General features: G+C 40.0%; 1 protein-coding gene across 25 annotated transcripts in view; it reads right to left on the bottom strand.

The window, feature by feature from the left end:
* Nucleotides 1-20,644, bottom strand: part of TUT4 (terminal uridylyl transferase 4) — a 188,275-nt gene that overhangs the window by 100,877 nt on the left and 66,754 nt on the right. For 19 of the 25 annotated variants that reach the window (XM_057310787.1, XM_044383864.3, XM_044383865.3 and 16 more), the window contains exons 1-3: nt 18,786-18,952; nt 4,062-4,143; nt 1,255-1,326 (exon numbers count right to left, since the gene is read on the bottom strand). The exons of 1 other annotated variant lie outside the window; for it this stretch is intronic. The gene's annotated coding sequence lies outside the window, so the exon portion shown is untranslated. Of the gene's footprint in view, nt 1-337; nt 498-1,254; nt 1,327-4,061; nt 4,144-11,221; nt 11,397-18,785; nt 18,953-20,644 lie in introns of those variants that run through there. 5 more of the 25 variants (XM_044383861.3, XM_026498083.4, XM_057310785.1 and 2 more) reach the window with 4 other exon arrangements.

The following is a 20,644-nucleotide window of genomic DNA, read 5'->3' as shown; positions in this document are numbered from 1 at the left end:
TCAGCAGGGAGTCTGCTTGAGATTCTCTCCCCTCCCCTGCCACCCATGCGGGCACTCTAAAATAAATAGATAATTCTTTTTAAAAAATTGAAGTTCTGGGGCCCCTGGGTGGCACAGAGGTTAAGCGTCTGCCGTCTGCTCAGGGCGTGATCCCGGCGTTCTGGGATCGAGCCTCACATCAGGCTCCTCCGCTATGAGCCTGCTTCTTCCTCTCCCACTCCCCCTGCTTGTGTTCCCTCTCTCACTGGCTGTCTCCATCTCTGTCGAATAAATAAATAAAATCTCTAAAAAAAAAAAATTGAAGTTCTTGCATAGCAAAATAAAAAAGGCAACCTACATGGGGTGCCTGGGTGGCACAGCAGTTAAGCGTCTGCCTTCGGATCAGGGCGTGATCCTGGAGTTATGGGATCGAGCCCCACATCAGGCTCCTCCGCTATGAGCCTGCTTCTTCCTCTCCCACTCCCCCTGCTTGTGTTCCCTCTCTCGCTGGCTGTCTCTGTCAAATAAATAAATAAATCTTAAAAAAAAAAAAAAAGGCAACCTACAAAATAGGAGAAAATAGATGCAAATCATGTATCTGACAAGGCCTTAATACCCAAAATATATTAAGAACTCACAGAACTCAACAGGTCAATAAAACACGAACAATCAGATTTTAAAATGGGCAGAGGATGTGAACAGACATTTTCCAAAGAAGACACAGAGATGGCCAACAGAACATAAAAAGGTGATCAACATCACTACCCATCAGGAAAATGTAAATCCAAACTACAATGAGATACCACCTCACACCCATCGGAATGGCTATTATCAAAAAGACAAGAAATAACAAGTACTGGTAAGAATGTGGAGAGAAAAAAAAATCCCTGTGCACTGTTGGTGGTAATGTTAAACTGGTAAAGCCACAATGAAAAACAGTGTGGAGGTACTCAAAAAATTAAAAAGAACTATCAAATAATCCAACAATTCCAATTCTGGGCATTTATTCAAAGGAAACAAAAACAATACCTCAAAAAGATATCTGCACCCCCATGTTAACTGTAGTGCTATTTACAATAGCCAAGACATGGAAGCAACCTGTGTCCACACGTGGGTGAATGGATAAAGAAAATGTGGCATGTATATACAATGCAGTATTATTCAGCCATAAAAAAGTAGAAAATCTTACCATTTATAACAACTTGGATGGACCCTGAGGGTATTAAGTTAAAGGAGGGAGATAGATAAAGACAAATACCGTATGATCTCACTTACTTGTAAACTCTAAAACAAACAAAATGAACTCGTAGATACACAGAACAGATTAGCAGTTGCCAGAGGCTGGGCCTGGGAAGAAGGAAGTGGGCAAAATAGGTCAAAGTGGTCAAAAGGTACAAACTTACAGTTATTAAAAAAAATAAGTTCTGGGGATATAATGTAGAGCATGGTGACTATAGTTAATAACACTATACTGTACATTTGAAAGTTGCTAAGAGAATAAATCTTGAAAGTTCTCATCACAAGAAGAAATAATTTGTAACTGTGTGGTGATGGATGTTAACTATACTGTGGTGATCATTTCACAATATATACAAATATCAAATCATTATGTTGTACACCCGAAACTAATATAATGTTATATGTTAATTACATCCCGGTAAAAAAAATTAAAACATCTGTTCAGCAAGGACACTACCAAAAAAGTGAAAAAATAACCAACAAAATGGGAGAAAAAATTCTCCAAATCATATATTTGATTAAGGGTCTAGTATCCAGAATATATAGACCCCTACAACTTGTCAACACCAACAACAAAAAAAAACCAAAACAACCCACTTAACGAATGGGCAAAAGACCTGAATAGACATTACTCCAAAGATAAAAAAATGATCAATAAGTGCATGAAAAGACGCTCAACATCATTAGTCACTGGGGAAATGTAAATCAAAACTATAAAAAAAAAAAACCCACTTCATACACACTAGGATTATTAAAAAAGCAGAAAATAATAAATGCTGATGAGGATATGCAGAGTCTGAAATCCTCATGCAGGGTACCTGGGTGGCTCCGTTGGTTACATGTCTGTCTTCAGCTCAGGTCATGATCCCAGGGTCCTGGGATCAAGCCCCACATCGGGCTCCCTGCTCAGAGGGAAGCCTGTTTCTTTCTCTCCCTCTGCCTCTCCCCCGGCCCCAACCTCCTTGCTCTCGCTCTCCCTCGCTTTCTCTCAAATAAATAAAAATCTTTGAAATCCTCATGCAACCACTGGTGAGAATAAAATGATGCGGCCAATACGGAAAACAGTTTGGCAGTTCCTCAGAAACTTAAACACAGAATTACCATACGATCCAGTAATTCTACTCCTTGGTAGATACCCCAAAGAACTGAAAGCAGGGATTTCTGCAGATATTTATTTGTATGCTCATTTCATTGCAACATCATTCACAATAGCCAAAAGGTGGAAGCAACCCAAATAACTAATAGATGAATGGATAAACAAAATGTGGTGTGTGTGTGTGTGTATATATATATATATATATACACACACATATACATATATACATATATATGTATATATATATATATACACACACACACACAATGGAATTTTACTCAGCCATTGAAAGTAATTCTGAAACATGCTACAGCATGGATGAACCTTGACAACATTGTTTTCAGATTTTATTTATTTGAGAGAGAGAGAGAGAGAGCGCACAAGCAGGGGGAGGGGCAGAGGGAGAGGGACAAGCAGATTCCCCACTGGGCGGGGAACCCAATGAAGGGCTCAATCCGAAGACCTTGAGATCACCACCCAACCCAAAGGCAGATGCCGAACTGACTGAGCCACCCAGATTGTGTTCAATTAAATGTCAGTCACAAAAGGACAAATACTGTAAAACTCTGATTATAAGATATTCAGAATAAATAAGTTCACAGGGACAGAAAATAGAACAGAAGTTATCAAGGGCTGGGCGAAGAAGGGAATGGGAGATACTGTTCAATGGGTACAGAGTTTCTGTTTGGGATGATAAAAAAGTTCTGAAAATAGTAATGATGATACAACATTGTGAATGTAGTGATGCCCTGAGTTGTACACTTAAATGTTAAGTTTTATGTTATGTATATTTTACAATAAAAAAACTTAAAACTCAAAAAAGTTTAATCAAAATAATGTGCACTGAGCATATATAAGGTATCATGGACCTCAAATTTTAAATGTTAATCACTCTTAAATAGCTAAAGTTTAAAAAAAAAATAAATTTTATATGGGTAAAATCAACTGACAGAATTTTTATGATCAAAGGCAAGTGGAACTGTGCCCACTTCTCACAAAAAGGCCAGTTTGAATAAATGGGATTTCCAAATTAATTACATAGATATTCACCGAAAGCCCCCAATTATGTAGGTTTTCTGGATTAGTCAATCCTTTTCTTTCATTGTTCATCTGGTACGCTTTTGGGCCATTTTATTATATGTTAGAATTTTTACCAGCAATTGTCAAAAGAAATTTACGTTATGCTTCTTTTCACAAGCAATTTGTTGGCCCAAGATGGCCAACTGTTTGAGGGTTCTTTTCCTAATGAGATGTAGATACAGATTCTGTGGGTCCCCAAATTACCCAAGCCACAATTTCCTTTTCATCTTTCTAAATAATCAAGAACTAGCTCTATAGATGAAGAGCTCTGTGATGCAAGTTTCACCAGAGAGCTCTTGATCCTTCTATTACCAATCTATTATTATTAGCTCCTGAGTATTTATAATGATATACCTTTTTGAGTGGGTTTACTTGTTTGTTGGGGATACCTAGTATATCCCATAGATCCAAAAATTGTGATATGTAATTGTCCTGGTCCTACAAGGCTTTTGAAATTTGACAATCATTCAGAATGAGCCAGGTTACACCGCCTCTATAACTCAATGCTGACCACAACACAAGTTGATTATCAACTCATGTAAAATCCTCTGTGAATTCAGGTGGCTCTGAAGGCAGCTATCCTTCATGCATTTGCTCAACATTCCAAGCTGCTTTGCTAACCTCTCACTTTTAGTAAAACAGGGAGAGAAGAAAAAGCAGTGATTACCTTTGCTCACATTTCGTTTACCGAAACAGGTCACTCGACTGCACCTAACTTCAGGCAATAAGGAACACAACCCTCAGAATACCTAAAAATAAAAAAGTATTAACAATTCTCATCACAATGGTACAACATGAAATATGGCAGCCTCTTTGTCTCAATGCATGTTACTATTTCCCTCCAATCCCTTTGTTTAGGGCTAACTTCAGGAACATGTGATCTATGCAGTCACATAGGGCTCCCTGCTCAGAAAAGACCCTGTACTTAAAACTGCTGTCATCAACTTGAAATTTTTAATTTTACATGAATCTGTGTTTTGTAGCCTTTTTTCTTTTTTAAAGATTCTATTTATTTGAGAAAAAGAATACACACACACGAGTTGGGTGGAGGGGCAGAGGGAGAGGGAGAAACAGACTCCACACTGAGCAGGGAGCCCACACAGGGCTCCATCCCAGCACCCCAGGATCACAACCCGAGCTGAAGGTAGACGCCTAACCGAATGACTCACCCAGGTGCCCCTGTGTTTTGTAGTTTGATGGGACAATAGAACATATATGGGAGCAGAGGAGATACATGCAAAATGCATTCCTTTCCACATTCCTTTCCACCTCATTTTCATATAGCTTTGGTGATGCACCATTAGCACAGAATCCCAGTGGAGCCGCCCTATGTAGGAGTTCAGCAGGACTCAAGGTGAGTATAAGCTAAGCATGTTGTCTACAACCAAGTAAGCCAAGAAGCCACATTTTCTACCTGAACCATACCTTGCTTCAAACAAAGAAAGGCAATGTGACCAAAAACGTTACCAAAAAAAAAACCCCAAAAAACAAAAAAAACCCACCCAAAAACAAACCCTATTGTATCTTTTCTTACTCTCGTTGCTTCACTGTATTAACCAACCACTTATGCTAAAATTGGTAACACAGAAGGAAAGGGACAAGACAGAACAAGCCACAGTTCCTTTCCCTTTCAGTCCTGCCAAAGTCAAAAGTAGAACATACTGGGGTGCCTGGCTGGCTCAGCTGGAAGAGTACGGGACTCTTGATCTCAAAGCTGCTGAGTTCAAGCCCCACCACACTGTGTACGGACTACTTAAATAAATAAAACTTAAAAAAGAAAAAGAACAAAAAAAGGAAGGTAGAGTGTGTTGGTGGAATGTGCAAGTATAAGAAGTGAAATGGGGGGAGGGGGGGTGCCTGGGTAGCTCAGTTGGTTAAGCACCTGCCTTCAGCTCAGGTAATGATCCGGGGGGTCCTGGGATCAAGCCCCGCGTCCAGCTCCCTGGTGAGCGGGGAACCTGCTCCTCCCTCTCCTCCCCGCTCATGCTCTCATATCTCTCTCTCAAAGAGATGAATACAATCTTTAAAAAAAAGTGAAATAGGGGTGTCTGGGTAGCTCAGTTGGTTAAGTGTCTGCCTTGGGCTTAGGTCATGATCCTTGGGTCCTGGGATCGAGGCCCACATCAGGTTTCCTGCTGAGCCAGGAGCCTGCTTCTCCCTCTCCCTCTGCCTGCTGCTCCCCCTACTTGTATGTGCTCTCCCTCAAATAAATAAATAAAATCTTAAAAAATAAATAAATAAGTGAAATAAAAATAGCTAAGACCTGTGCAGTGTTTTCCCTGGTAAAAAATAAAATAAAATATACAAGTATACAATATACAGGCACAAGCTATGAAATACTAGCAATTCCGCATAAGAGTTAAATGTTCTTATACATGCACTTAGAGACGACACTGAACAATATAAAGATGAACAGTAAAATTTATACTTAATTTAAAAATTTTAATTGTTCTAGGGATGCCTGGGTGGCTCGGTCAGTTAAGTGTCTGACTTGGTCTCAGGGCTCAGGTCATGATCACAGGATCCTCGGATGAAGCCCTGCATAGGGCTCCCTCTACCTTTCCCCACGTGTACACACACACATGCACACACTCTTTTTCTCTTTTTCTTGCATGCACAGTTCTCAAATCTGTTTAAAAAAAATTTAATTGTTCTATATTTAGAATGACATTTAAAAATAAATTGAAAATAAATAAAAATAATAAAAGTAAATGTAGATCACTATAACAAGCTGAGAAGAAGATCATGGAAAAAAGGAAAAAGCTTTATATTTTAGTAACTTTAATGGCACTTTTTTCCCTACTTTTTGAGGAAAGTCCTTGCATTTTCATTTTGCACTTCACCCTGCAAATTATATAGCTGGGTCTGCATTTGTTCAGGTAAATAAATATAAATCTGAAATTCATTTTAACAAAGATTATTTGACAACATTCACATATAAGGTTCTGGGTTAAAAGTTGAAGATGTAATGATCAATAATGGACTCATGTGTAAAAGAGGAGACAGTCATATAAACAAATAATGACAATATATTATGTGACACATGTTATGGAAACCCTGCGGAAAGAGCCTTAGAAAAGCCTTTCTCATGGAAATTAACAGAGGGCTAAGAAAGAACTTCCACTTAGGAGAGAGAGAGAAGGGATAAGACCTAATAATAAGATTTGTAATACTAAACAAAATATATTTATAAAATTTTGGCAAGCTTTTTAGGACCATAAAATAGCATGCATAATTGTGAATACAGGAGATGAACTGAGAATGTAAACTGGTGCACACATTTACATACCAACTCAAGTTTACACTTTAAGCAAAAAGAAGGCATAGACTGATAAGCAGAAGAGTGGCACAATTTCTGTTTAGATTAACTTCAGAATAGGAAAAGAGTGGAGAGGAAAATGAGATAAGTCAATAAGGTAAGTAATAGTAATTATCAATAGTAGTAAAAAGCATTAGCTTATTTAGGGCCTTACCACAAGCAATTTTAGTAGAGTTGGGAAGGGGGAGAGGTTGTGTTAAAGTTAAATGAGTTTCTCTCCAGAAGAACCTTTCAGACTCCTCAATATGCTAATAAGCACCACAAATCTCCAAGAGAGAGATAATTTACAACATTTCCCAGATTTATTTGACTAAAGAAGTCCCTTTTGCCAGGACCACCTATCATTACCTCAAAGAACTGTGCAGACAAAATTTTTTAACACTATTCTAAGAAAGGGAAGGCAGGACTCAGTGATAAAAGCAGAGGGCAGTAGAGGGCTTAAGACGGGAGTAAAACAATAGCGAATGTGAGGAACAGAAAGAAATCTAACTAAAATTCTGCCACACTGTGTTAAGGACCTAACTAAATATATAAAATACAAGTCTACTAATTTATACAATTAGCAAATATTTAAATTCATACTGGGTAGGGGACTGACAGAATGACTATTTCAAAAGAGTAAGGGAAAAAAACAGTAATGGTATGAGTGGGGGAAAGGGATAAAGCCAAAAAGATGTTACATAGAGATTAAGGACCGATCAGAAAACTAAAGACATGAGAAAGATATACATATAAATATTTTTGAGATTTTGGTCAGAAGCAGAACCATTTTTTAACCATATGAGTAGGTGTGTCAAGGAATGTAGAAGCGAGTACCACTGGAATACAGAAATTAAGGATGAATAAAGTTACGGTGTTAGATGACCTTCAATGTCCAAGTGCCAATACAATGTCAAGAATGACATCGGGTATCAGTAAATACAAGAGAATGACCCAGAGGTTCCTAGACAAAAATGCCAAATTAGATAAGAAACATAGGTAGCAGACTACCAGTCTTAAAAGAAGAGGACTACAGACAAAGACAGAAGAATAAATAGATAATAAGTAGAAAAATATGGGTCTGGTTTCCTGGCTTTGAGATGCAAGGAAAATAAGCTACATCCCATATAGGATTCGGATAGAGTAATAGTTCTCAATCTTTTTTCTGTTCTAATACACCTGAGAAACAGAATATATATTCCCAACAGAAACAAAGAGGAACAAAAAATGAGGAAGAGGGATGATAACTGTGAGTGGTTCCTAGTAATTATAAAATGCCTTCCTAAGGGAAGTATAACTCTCATGTATTGAAAATCACTGGCTTAAAACTGGTACTATCAGAGAAAACTTAAATACAAGTTCCAAAGACAAACTAACGTTTTTTTTAATCTATGTGGCAGAAGTCAAGACACTGTCACATAATAACATAAGTTCTTGCAAAAATATCCAGAGCTCTTACAAATTTTTCAGTTTTAAAAAAATTTTTTGAAAATACAACATCAGCTAATACGTCTAGTATGCTCATTCGTTTCTCTTTACACATTTATGAAGTTAATACAGTCTTATAAGACTTAAAGATTTTATTTATTTATTATTTGAGAGAACAAGCAGAGGGGAAGGCAGAGCGGGAGGGAGACGCAGGTTCCCTGCTGAGGAGGCTTGATCCCAAGACAGGAAGATTACAAAGGCAGACGCTTAACCAAATGAGCCACCCAGGTGCTCCAGTATTTCCATTTCATACACTAATGAGGCACCCTAAGTTTGTGACTTGCCTAAAGTGACACAAACAGGACTGGTTTAGGACTATAAGAAACAAGAGTTCCAATTTTAGGTTCAATGCTTAGGCACTAGGGTAGGTCTGTTCACCTAAACCAGCAGTCTCAAACTTCTTGATCTCAGGATGTGTTTATATTCTTAAAAATTACTGAAGATCCAAAGAACTTTTTTGTGTGGGTTATAGCTACTGATACTCATGTCATTAGATATTAAAACTGAGAAATTTTTCTATACAAGAATACACTATTAAGTCATTCTATAACCCTAATACCAAAACCAGACAAAGACATTACAAGAAAATTATAGACCAACGTCTCATATGAATATAGATGCAAAAATTTTAAACAAAATACTAGCAAACCAAAGGATTATACACCAGGACACCAAGTGGTATGTGTCCCGGGAACGCAAGGTTGGTTCAACATATGAAAATTAATCGATGTAATATACCATATTAATAAAGGACAAAAACCAGTCACCTCAAAAGATGCAAAAATGCATTTGATAAAACCTAACAAACTTTTATGATAAAAACACTCAGTGAACTAGGAATAGAAAGAAACTGCCTCAACCTGACAGAGGCCATCTAAGAAAAACCCACAAGTGACATCATACTTAATAGTGGAAGACTAGATGTTCTCTCCTCTAAGAGCAGAAAAAAGACAAGGATGTCCACTGTCTCCACTTCTATTCAACACTGTACTACCCAGGTAGAAAAAGAAATAAAAACTATCCAGATCAGAAAGGAAGAAGTAAAACTATGTCTGTTTTCAGATGACATGATCTTACATATGGAAAATCCTAAGAAATCCACACAAAAAAATCAGAGCTAATAAATGACCCCAGCAAGGTTGCTCTCCAAAATCAATATACAAAAATCAGTTGCATTTCTATACACTAGCAATGAACAATCCAAAAATGAAATTAAGAAAACAATTCCATTTAAAATAGCATTAAAAAGAATAAGGTATTTAGGAATAAATTCAACAAAAGTACAAAGCTTGTACACTAAAAACTACAAAACACTGTTGAAATAAATAGGTAAAGGCCTATTTAATGGAAATGAAAGTAAATGCACAAACATCTCATACTCATAGACTGGAAGACTTATTATTAAGATGACACTACTCCCCAGTTTTAATCACCAGATTCAACAGAACTACTTTCAAAACTCCAACTACTTTTTTTTTTTTTTTTGCCAGAAATTGACAAGCTGATCCTAAAATTCGTATCAAATTGCAAGGGATTCTACATAGCCAAAACAATCTTGAAAAAGAACAAAGTTGGTGGGGCATAGCGGTTAAGCATCTGCCTTCGGCTCAGGGCGTGATCCCGGCGTTATGGGATCGAGCCCCACATCAGGCTCCTCCGCTATGAGCCTGCTTCTTCCTCTCCCACTCCCCCTGCTTGTGTTCCCTCTCTCGCTGGCTGTCTCTATCTCTGTTGAATAAATAAATAAAATCTTTAAAAAAAAAGAAAAAGAACAAAGTTGGAGGGCTCACACTTCCAGATTTCAAAACTTTATACAAAGCTACAGTAATCAAGACTGGATGGTACTGGCGCTAGAATACACATACAGATCAATGGAGAATCCAGAAACAACTGAGAATCCACAAATAAACAGACATATACGATCAACTGATTTTCAACAAGGATGCCAAGACCATTCAACAAGGGAAAGAATAATCTTGTCAATTAATGGTGGAACAACTAGACAGCCACATGTAAAAGAATAAAGTTGGACCTCTGCCTCGCATCACATACAAAAATTAACTCAAAATAGATCAAAGACCTAAATGTAAAAGCTAGAACTATAAAACTGTTAAAAGAAAACAGAGTATAAATTTTTATAATCTTGGATTAGGCAATAATTTCTTAGGTATGACTCCTAAAGCACAAGCAACCAAAGAAAAAATATGGAAATCAAACTTTATCAAAACTGAAAACTTAACATGCTTCAAAAACATACTTTATTCAAGAAAATGAAAAAAACCAGGACACCTGGGTGGCTCAGTCGGTTAAGTGGCTGCCTTCCACTAAGGTCATGATCCCAGGGTCCTTGGATCCAGTCCCACATCCAGCTCCGTGCTCAACAGGGAACCTGCTTCTCTCCTCTGCCTGCCTCTCTCCCTGCTTGTACTCTAACAAATAAACAAAATCTAAAAAAGGAAGGAAGGAAGGAAGGAAGGAAGGAAGGAAGGAAGGAAGGAGAAGAAGGAAGAGAAAGGAAGGAAGGGAAAGGAAGGAAGAGAAAGGAAGGAAGAGAAAGGAAGGAAGGAAGGAAATGAAAAAAAAAAAAAACAATATGGCAAATCCTCCAAAAATTAAATGTAAATTTACTGTATGATCCAGCAATTCCAATTCTGGGTATACACCCAAAGAGCTGAAAGCAGGGACTGAAACAGATATTTGTATGCCCATGTGCACAGCAGCATTACTCACAATAGCCAAAAGATGGAAGCAACCAAAGTTTGATCAACAGATGAATAAACAAAATGTTGTAAATACATGCAACAGAGTAATATTATTCAGCCTTAAAAAGAAAGAAAATTTTAATACAAGCTACAACATGGCAGAACCTTGAAGACATTATGCTAAATGAAATTTCAGTCACAAAAGGACAAATACTGTATGACTCTAATTGCACAGAATTGTCAAATTCATTGTGACAGAAAGTAGAATGGTAGTTGCTAAGGAGCTACTGCTTAAAGGGTTCAGTTTTGGTTTATGAAAAATGAAAAAGTTTGGGGCACCTGGGTGGCGCAGTCGTTAAGCGTCTGCCTTCGGCTCAGGGTGTGATCCCGGCGTTCTGGGATCGAGCCCCACATCAGGCTCCTCTGCTATGAGCCTGCTTCTTCCTCTCCCACTCCCCCTGCTTGTGTTCCCTCTCTCGCTGGCTGTCTCTCTCTCTCTGTCAAATAAATAAATAAAATCTTAAAAAAAAAAAAAAAGAAAGAAAGAAAAGAAAAATGAAAGTTTAAGGGATGGACAGCAGTGATGTTTGCACAACAATGTGAATGTCCCTAATGTCACTGAATGCATGCATAAAAATAGTTAAAAATTGGAAATTTTATGTTAGGTATATTTTACCACAATTTTTAAAATTTTTAAAAAGAGGGTGCCTGAGTGGCTCAATTGGTTAAGCATCTGCCTTCAGCTCAGGTCATGATCCCAGGGTCCTGGGATTGAGCCCCATATCAGGCTCCTGCTCAGCGAAGAGCCTGCTTCTCCCTCTGCCTGACACTCCCCCTGCTTGTGCTCTCTCTCTCAAATGGATGAATAAAAAATATTTTAAAAATTTTTTTTAAAGAAAATGGGAGAACAATTTTGCAAATCATATATCTGATAAGAGTCCAGTATCCAGAATATATAAAGAACTCTTACAATTCAACAATAAAAAAACAAATGACCTAATTTTTTAAATGGGCAAAGGAGGGGCGCCTGGGTGGCTCAATCAGTTAAGTGTCTGCCTTTAGCTCTCATCCTGGGATGGAGCTCCGTACCAGGCTCCCTGCTCAGCAGGGAGTCCACTTCTCCCTCTTCCTCTGCCCCTCCCCCACCCCCTCTCTTGCTCTCTTTGCCTGTCTCTCTCAAATAATAAACAAAATCTTTCAAAATAGGGACACCTGGGTGGCTCAGTCAGTTAAGCGTCTGCCTCCTTGCTCAGCAGGAAGCCTACTTCTCCCTCTGCCTGCTGCTCCCCTGCTTGTGCACTCACGCTGTCTCTGACAAATCTTTTAAAAAAAATCTTTATAAATAAATAAATGGGCAAGGGATGTGAATAGACATTTCCCCAAATAAGATATACAAATGGCCAATAGGCACATGAAAAGATGCTCAACATCATTAGTTATTAGGGAAATGCAAATCAAAACCACAACGAAATACCATTTCACCCACCAGGATGGCTATAATTAAGAAGATGAACAATAACAAGTGTTGGTGAGGATGTGGAGAAAATACAATTCTCATACATTGTTAGTGGGATACAAAATGGTGCACCCTCTTGGGAAAAGAGTCTGGCAGGTCCTCATAAAGTTAAACATAAATGGGGGTGCCTGGGTGGCTCAGTGGGTTAAGTGTCCGACTGTTGGTTGACTCTTGGTTTCAGCCCAAGTCACAATCTCAGGGCCGCAGGCTCCAAGCTCAGCATGGAGTCTGCCTGAGATTCTCTCCTTTCCCTCTGCCTCCCCCTACTTGCTCACAGAAGTACACACTCCCTCTCTCCCTCTGTCTCAAATAAATAAATAAATAAATAATCTTTAAAGTTAAACATAAATTCATCAAAACACCCAGAAATTCCACTCCCGGGTGTGTATATTCAAGAGAAATGAAAACATACGTCCACACAAAAACTTTTTTTTTTTTTTTTTTGAGGAAGACAGAGAGCATGTGAGGGGGGAGACGCAGAGAGAGAGGGAGAGAAAAAAATTCCAAGCAGGTTCCACACTCGCAGACCCAATGTGGGGCTCAATTTCATGATCCTGAGATCATGACCTAAGCCAAAATCAAGAGTCAAACACTCAACCAACTGAGCTACCCAGGCACCTCTCACACAAAAACTCCTACATGAATGTTCATAGCAATAATATTCAAAATAGCCAAAAAGTGGAAACAACCCAAATGACTATTAAATGATGGACAGAGGCGCCTGGGTGGCTCAGATGGTTAAGCGTCTGCCTTCAGCTCTGGTCATGATCCTGGGGTCCTAGGATCAAGCCCTGCGTCTGGCTCCTTACTCAGTGTGGAGCTTGCTTCCCCCTCTCCCTCTGCTTCTTCCCCTGCTTGTGCTCTCTCTCTCAAATGAATAAAAAATCTTTAAAAAAAAATTATGAATGGATAACAAAACATGGTATCTCCATAGAATACATTCCATAGAATGCAATACTATAAAAAGAAATGAAGTACTAACACATAATATAATACAGAGAAACCTTGAAAACGCTATGCTCAGTGAAAGAAGTCAGGCACAAAAAGCTACACATATGATTCCAGAACAGGCAAATCCATAGACAGAAAATAGCTTAATAGTTGCCAAAGGCTTGGAGGAGAGGGGAATGAGGAGTGATTGCTAATGAGCACAGGGTTTCTTATTGTAAAGATGAAAATGTTCTGGAATTAGATAGAAGTGATGGTTACAGAACCTTATAATATATACTTAACACTATACTTTAAAAGGATGAGTTTTATGATACTATAAACTATATATCAAAAAAAAAATTTTAACAAAGAATACACTATTACATACTCCATTAGCCATCAAAGCAAAGTTTTCACATATAGTGTAGATACCACTCTACTTTCTAGATGACAGGAGAGGGAAAAAGGCAAATATTATCTTAATATTACTATGAAAAGAGTTGTGACTCAGAGATCCCCTCAAAAAGGTCCCCAGAGTTTGAATACCACTAGCCTAAACTAACACTCAGCAGAAGACTGAAGCTCAAATACTTAATAACTGATCAGTTTTACTTTAATTTCTTAAAGTTTATTTATTTAAGTAACCTCTACTCCCAACACGGGGCTCCCTAAGATCAAGAATAGCAAGCTCTTCCAACTAAGCCAGCTGGGTGCCCTGAGTGCGCAATTTTAATGACACTTATTTAAACTACTATACAGGTAAGACTGACTAAATGCAAGCAGATTTCACTATTATATGTATAATTCACATTTTTCTTAAAATATATTTTTTCTTACAATGTATTTTTTGACAACCTATGTAGCTATGCTGAACTTAACACCCTTTGCATACTAAATTTTGACAACCCAAGCTTAAGGTACAACACAACACAGTGGTTAAGAGCTCTGACTTCAGACTCAGATACCCCGAGTTCAAATGCTAACTCTGCAGTGAACCAGCTGTGAAATCTTGTCCAAGATACTTAACCCTTCTGTACCTCTCTTCCTCACCTGTAAATGAGGATAATACAAAAGGCTTGTTAGGAAGACTGAGTTAATACTTAAGATCTTTAGAAAGAAATTACACATCGTAAAATTGCAGTAAGTTATCTATTATCATTGTAACTCAAATGCCCACTTAAAACTACCAGACTATTGGGGCACCTGGCTAGCTCAGTCCATGGAGCACGCTTTTTTTTTTTTTTTTTTTTTTTTTTTTTTTTTTTTTTTTTGACACAGAGAGAGAGCATAAGCAGGGGGAGCAGGCAGGGGAGAGGGAGAAGCAGGCTTCCCACCAAGCAGGGAGCCCGAAGTGGGGCTCCAACCCAGGACTCCGGGATCATGACCTGAGCCACCCAGTAGCCCCAGAGCAAGCAATTCTTGATCTGGGGGTTCTGCATTTGAGCCCCTCATTGGGTATAGAGATTACTTAAAAATAAAATCTTAGTAAATAAGCATATTAAACTACCAGACTATTATGTGACTTATAAACATACTGATTTCTTCTTGAAAATACAGGCTGTTTTGTGTAAAGATGAGCACTTTGCTCATCTTTGCTGATGAACACAGAGCTTGCAGGAAGCCCACCCTCCCCAATCCCCCATCCTATTGCTCTCTAGTGCTAAACTAGAAATTAGTCAACCAACCCAAGTCAAGGAATGAAAAAACTTCTTAAGTAACTATAACAAGTGACTTCCCCCAGAGGTATTTTTATCTCAAAAGAATCTTCTAAGACTTAATTTAACACTCAGGATCCTCAAAAAACCAATCTGAAATACAGCAACTACTAGAAAGAGGAGAAAAGAATTGCATGAAAAAGGGGGCTTGACCATCCACCAAAAACGGGTAAACTTTGTTGGTAAGGAAGCTGAAGAGAAAGAAATACTAAACTAAGGAGTCAGAAAACACACTTCTAATCACAACTCAAACATTATCCCACTTGGTGATCTTGTTTGACAAAATAAAAATCCAAAGACCTTAATTTAACATACACAATAACCTTCACTATCTGACTACTATTTCCAACCATTTCTCTAACTACTCTATCCATAAATCCTCAATTCTTGCCACACTGAATTTCTCACTCCTCCAACCCTGAGACCCTTAAAACTTATCATCTTTGCATAGGTTATTCCTTAGCTCTGGACTCCAGACTATCCCCTTTTCTACCTGGCAAACTCCTACTCATCCCTCAAGAGCCAGTTCTTCCCTCTGAATTCCCATGATCTAGTGTGTTGTAATTTATCTGTATTATATGTAGACTGAGTTCCCTGAAGGGAGAAGCTGTCTTCAGTAATTTTGTGTCTCCAAAACCCCCCAGTGTCTACAATAATGTACAAACGCCAAATGTTTGATGAATGATTAAGTGATAAATGAATGAGTAACCTCAGGCAGTTAATCCTACAAAATTGAGAGACTACTTGATACATCTGAAAAGCAACAGGGCATATATAATAGGAAGAGCACACTGAACTGCTCTGAATCTAACTCTATGATCTTCAGCAGAGACTGAACTCAACTACAAAAAGGGTTTCATGAGGTTACACTGAAAAAAATACATAAACATGTTTAGCACAATGCCTGGAACAAAACAGTTACTCAAATGTCACTTCCCTTTTCTCTCCCCCTTAACTCAGGATAATTATGGACACCCAACGAATTAATTTGATAAGAGAACAATGTGGAAACCGGAACATATCATACAAGTCAAATCTCTCACTTAAGGGGGAAAAATCTAAATTGTTCATCTTTGCATTTATATACCTTTTATTTTTGGATTTCTAAGAAATGCTTAGGGACGTTATGCTGGTTTTTAAACATTTCTCCAAATTACACAATTATCTAGAATCCTAGAATTAAACTTAGTTTAGTGTAAACAATCCTAATTCACTTAGTTCAGTTTAAAGGATCTTAATTCCTCTAAGATTAAGAAGAAAAAATCTACATATCACCTACCGTGCTTTAAACTACGGTGTTTTTTCCTTGTTTTAGGTCTTTCTAGAACTGTTCTTTTTTAGGACATATTCCTATCTGCCTAATGACTTTCACTGAATTTTCTAACATTAATTTATGGATCCCAGCATTTGTAGTTTACTTCAGAAAATAACACATCTCACTGAATTCTGTTTTATCAAAATGGTCTGATTTTTTTTAAGGATAAACAAAATATACTGGCATCAGCATTTATAGGTAGGTCTTATTTATTGTCTGAAAACGGAAGCTTTCTGTAGAAAATAAATTCGAAAACCTTTCTCTACCCACAGATCCTGATCTGACATTCTATGAAGAACACACCATTAAAAAAAGGGGGGGGGGAACACAACATAATTGATGCTTATTATGCATGTCAAGGTTAACTGGGGTCAAAAAAAGTTCTCTACTTACTAAACTGAATCTACTCTGAGAACTAATATTCTCCTGAAAAACAGCTTTTTATTAATCAGAAATATTTATAATTGCAATTATAAATTTTTATTTTAAAAGGTTTAAAATTATAATTCAGACACTACAGTTCCAGTTAAATGAACTAAAAATAAATGTAAATCTGTGTGACTTAGGAATTAGAAAACTGAACTAAACTTATGTGCATAACAGCTTGTAAATTTATCTGCATTGCTAACGACTTGACCTAAGACAATGAAAAGACCTTGATTTCCTCTTTGTATTTAGACATTTGCTACATTTAAAACATTAAATGTCAATAACTTTCACTTCCGCCTCTGTATTATTTCAAGGAAGCTTTATTTTTTCATTTTCCACACTAGTCAAATTAAAAATTGCAAATAGCAGGAAGATTTACCTAAAAGAGCTCTTTTTCAAAGCAACTTTTTGTTTACATTAACCATCGCATCTTAAAGCATAAAATGCATAAAATTTTAAAGCATAAAATGCTTATCTTCCCCGAAGTATATGGTTTTTAAGAAGCACTCTTTAAAATTTGTTTATACAAGCATCACAGCACACTAGACACTAGTAAATTCATTAATTATCCAAGCATAGCATTCTCAATGAAGCAATTTTTTCATAATTTTACAAGCTGTGACTAATAAGTACTAGGATGCAGTGTGCAGCAATTTTTAAGGAGACCTTACAAGGGTGCTGAGCCTAAAGAAAATTTCAGCATACGATCTACTCATATACAGAACATGCTGAATGACTGATACCAACAACAAAAAAAGTCAACTTTTTTTTTTTTAACTATTCCACAATTCACCGCCCTGGTATGGCACTCTCTCTAAATTGTCGCATCCAGTTGGGATTATCCAGTTTTATTAGCTAATAGTTCTCATTACTTTAGAAACAGGATATGTTCTGTTTCACCAAGTGTTACACATTTCGCTACTACAAGACGTGGCGGGGGAGGGGGGCCCTTTGGAAACAAAAGGTAATCTGATCCACTACAGCTAATTACTAAATACACGCCAACAATACACAATTTGAATTGCGTTTCTAGACACTAAAAAGATCACAAAACGAAGTAGAATATCACACGTGTAAGAAACTACTTTTGTATCGAAAATATATCAAAATGAAGAAACATGGTATACGGAAACAAGATCTCAAACAAGGTTCAAAATTCCTCTGATTAGAGATCTGATAAACTTATGAAAAGAAAATGTTCAATCAACGCTGTTAAAGTAACAGTAATTCATCCCATTCAGGTATGACTAGAAATCCCGACGATGTGCTTCTTTCAGGTCTAAGTATCTCATTCTTTGCAATCCGTATACCAAAAGGACCTGAAACCTCACGCGGAGGCGTGCAACACACACGGCTAGTGCTGTCTGTTTACAAATACGAATCTCACAGTTTCCCACGTCAAAAGCGTTCATTACCACCATTCGACTGGGGGGCGGGGGAGAGAGAAGGCGGGCGAGCAAGAAACGAAATCCACACAGATACCTCTGCTTTCTCTCTTCCCGACAAGGGTGAGCCCGGAGAAAATATTTATTATGTATTACATGTGTGTATATTTGCATGTTCTATATGTACATCTGTATCTAAGGGGGGATGAAAGAAAAGGCATACATGACAGGGAATCGTACTGGACCCAAGAGAATGCTCACACCAATGCCGTTAACTCAAAAATCCGCCTCCCGGGTCTACAGGTTTCGGCCCGGAGCCGAGAACCTCAGCCTCTCTGTGAAGTTCGGCCCCCAAAGCGCCCCAATGCCCTCCTCAGGCCGCCAGGCCGCCGCCCCTACCTCCCTTATCTCAGTCTTCCCTTGGGACACCCAAAGCCCATTCCGGCAAAGAAAGAAGTGTCAGGCCCCAAGGGGGCGGCTGAGACACGCTCGGGCCGGGCCCCCGACACCTGCGAGGCTCGGCACCTGAGGAGGGCGAAGAGGGGGCCGCTTGGCCTTCCCGGAGCACACCCCCTCGGCGCCGGGCGCTGCGTCGCGGCCGGAACCTCCGTACCTGCGAGGCCCGCGAGCTACAGGCGCGCGCGGCGCCTCCTCATCTCAGTGGCTCCCGCTCCCCCCGCCGCCTCCCGCTGCCGCCGCCGCCGCCGTCGCTGCCGCCGCCGCTGGAGGCCGGGACACGACGAGCTCAGGACTCCACCGCCATGTCCGCCGCGCCGCGAACTGCATTGTGGGGGGGAAGGGATGGGGTGGGGGAGGAGGAGGGAGGGGGAGAGAAAAAGGAGGACCCGCTGAGGGGAGGGGGCCGAGGGGGAGTCAGGGAAGGGGGGAGGGGAGGGAGGGACGGAGTCTTGAATGGAGTCCTGACCCCCGAGAGTTGGGCAGGGGAGAGACGCGGAGGAGACCCGGGAGAGGAGACGCAGAGGAGAGAGTTCAGGGGTCCCCCCTCCCTTCGTTCTGGGGGTCCCTGGGCGCCGTTTAAACCGGGGCGGGGGAAGGGGGGGAGCGGTAAACAACGCGGGGAGGGGCTGCGTTTGGAGGCTTGTAGAGGCGGCGAGAAACAATAGGGAGGGGCCGAGGTGGGAGGGCAGCGCACTCACACTCAGGCCGAGGAAAGGGGCGCGCGCGCGCGCGATGACACTCGTTAGCCCGCGAGGAGGGGGCGGGCCCTTAGCGTTGGGGGAGGGTCGAAGTCACCGCGGGCTCGCGAGGAGGGGCGGGGCCACCGAGCGGGGGTCGCAAGGTCCGGCTACGCGCCGGGGCCCCACTGGGGAGAACGAGGACGCCGGCGTGCCCGAGCAGGCCGGGGTTACGGGCACGGCCGCGCCGCTCAGCTCTAGCTCCTGGGCCTCCCGTCCTACAGAGGCCCCCAAGCGAAAAGAAGGACCAGAAAGCCGCCTCTGTGCCTTGATCCAAAAGCTGTCCCCACCGACGAAACCCCGGCGTTGGACGTGCACCTTGTGGCCTGGCACACGGACCGGGCCTAGCCCGAGCCTCCGTGGACCCTCGGCGCCTAGCGCAGGCTTCTGAACATTAAGCGGGGCGGGGGTAGCTGGACGGAGGAAGCCGGGATTGACACCCGCCTATTCACCTTTGCCACCAGCCCACCAAAGCTGGAATTCTTTTCTTTTTAAAACATTGCCTAGTTAGGAGTTAAGGAGCTCAGTAGAAAAATCTTAAGAACATCCCCCCATCCCGGGAAGATTTCAAAATAGTTTCTTTAGTTTCACTCGGGTTTGCAATTAACTACCATCCATGGGCGCCTTTTTCCTTTGCTTTTAATAGGTTCCTCTGCATAGTTAAAGTCAGGACCTATGGTTCGGTTTTTGTTTTTTTTAAGACCCCAGCCTTGGACATTATTAACCAACCTCTTGACTTCAAAGCTGGACAAATCACACAGCTACAATCCTTGCACTTGACACACTAGGCAGGAAAAGGGTAGAACAAGGGTGGACGTTATGGTGAAGGAGGATGCTAAATCTTAAGTACTTATAAAATACTGTCTTAGGAAATTTCTTGTAAAAGTCTCAAAGGATGGAACCTATGAGAGGTTACAAAGAGAAGGATATTCCTCTCTGTGTAGTCCCATCTACTTCCCACTACACCTCAGAACTGAATACTTATTTATCTGTTTATGTCCATTTGAATTTGAAACTTGTAAGAAGTGACCAAGCATTGCCCACTAAGTGCTAGGCCTTGAGCTGGGAACTTCACATATTTCGCCCCATTTAACCTTCATAACAATCCCATGTGGTCAGTACTATTGTTCCCATTTACAAAGAGAGAACTAGAGCTTTCAGAATAAGTGTATTTTACCCCTACTTGTTGGATGCCACAGGGCCCAGGTATAGTGCAGACAGTAGTGGATTTCAAGTCAAAAGAGCCCTGCTCGGCTTCAGAACTTAGCTGGATGAC

The sequence above is a fragment of the Ursus arctos genome, unplaced genomic scaffold, assembly GCF_023065955.2.
Source record: "Ursus arctos isolate Adak ecotype North America unplaced genomic scaffold, UrsArc2.0 scaffold_12, whole genome shotgun sequence".
Classification (NCBI taxonomy): Eukaryota; Metazoa; Chordata; class Mammalia; order Carnivora; family Ursidae; genus Ursus; species Ursus arctos.
The sequence above is the reverse complement of the archived record's forward strand: the minus strand, read 5'-3'. Positions and strand labels throughout refer to the sequence as shown.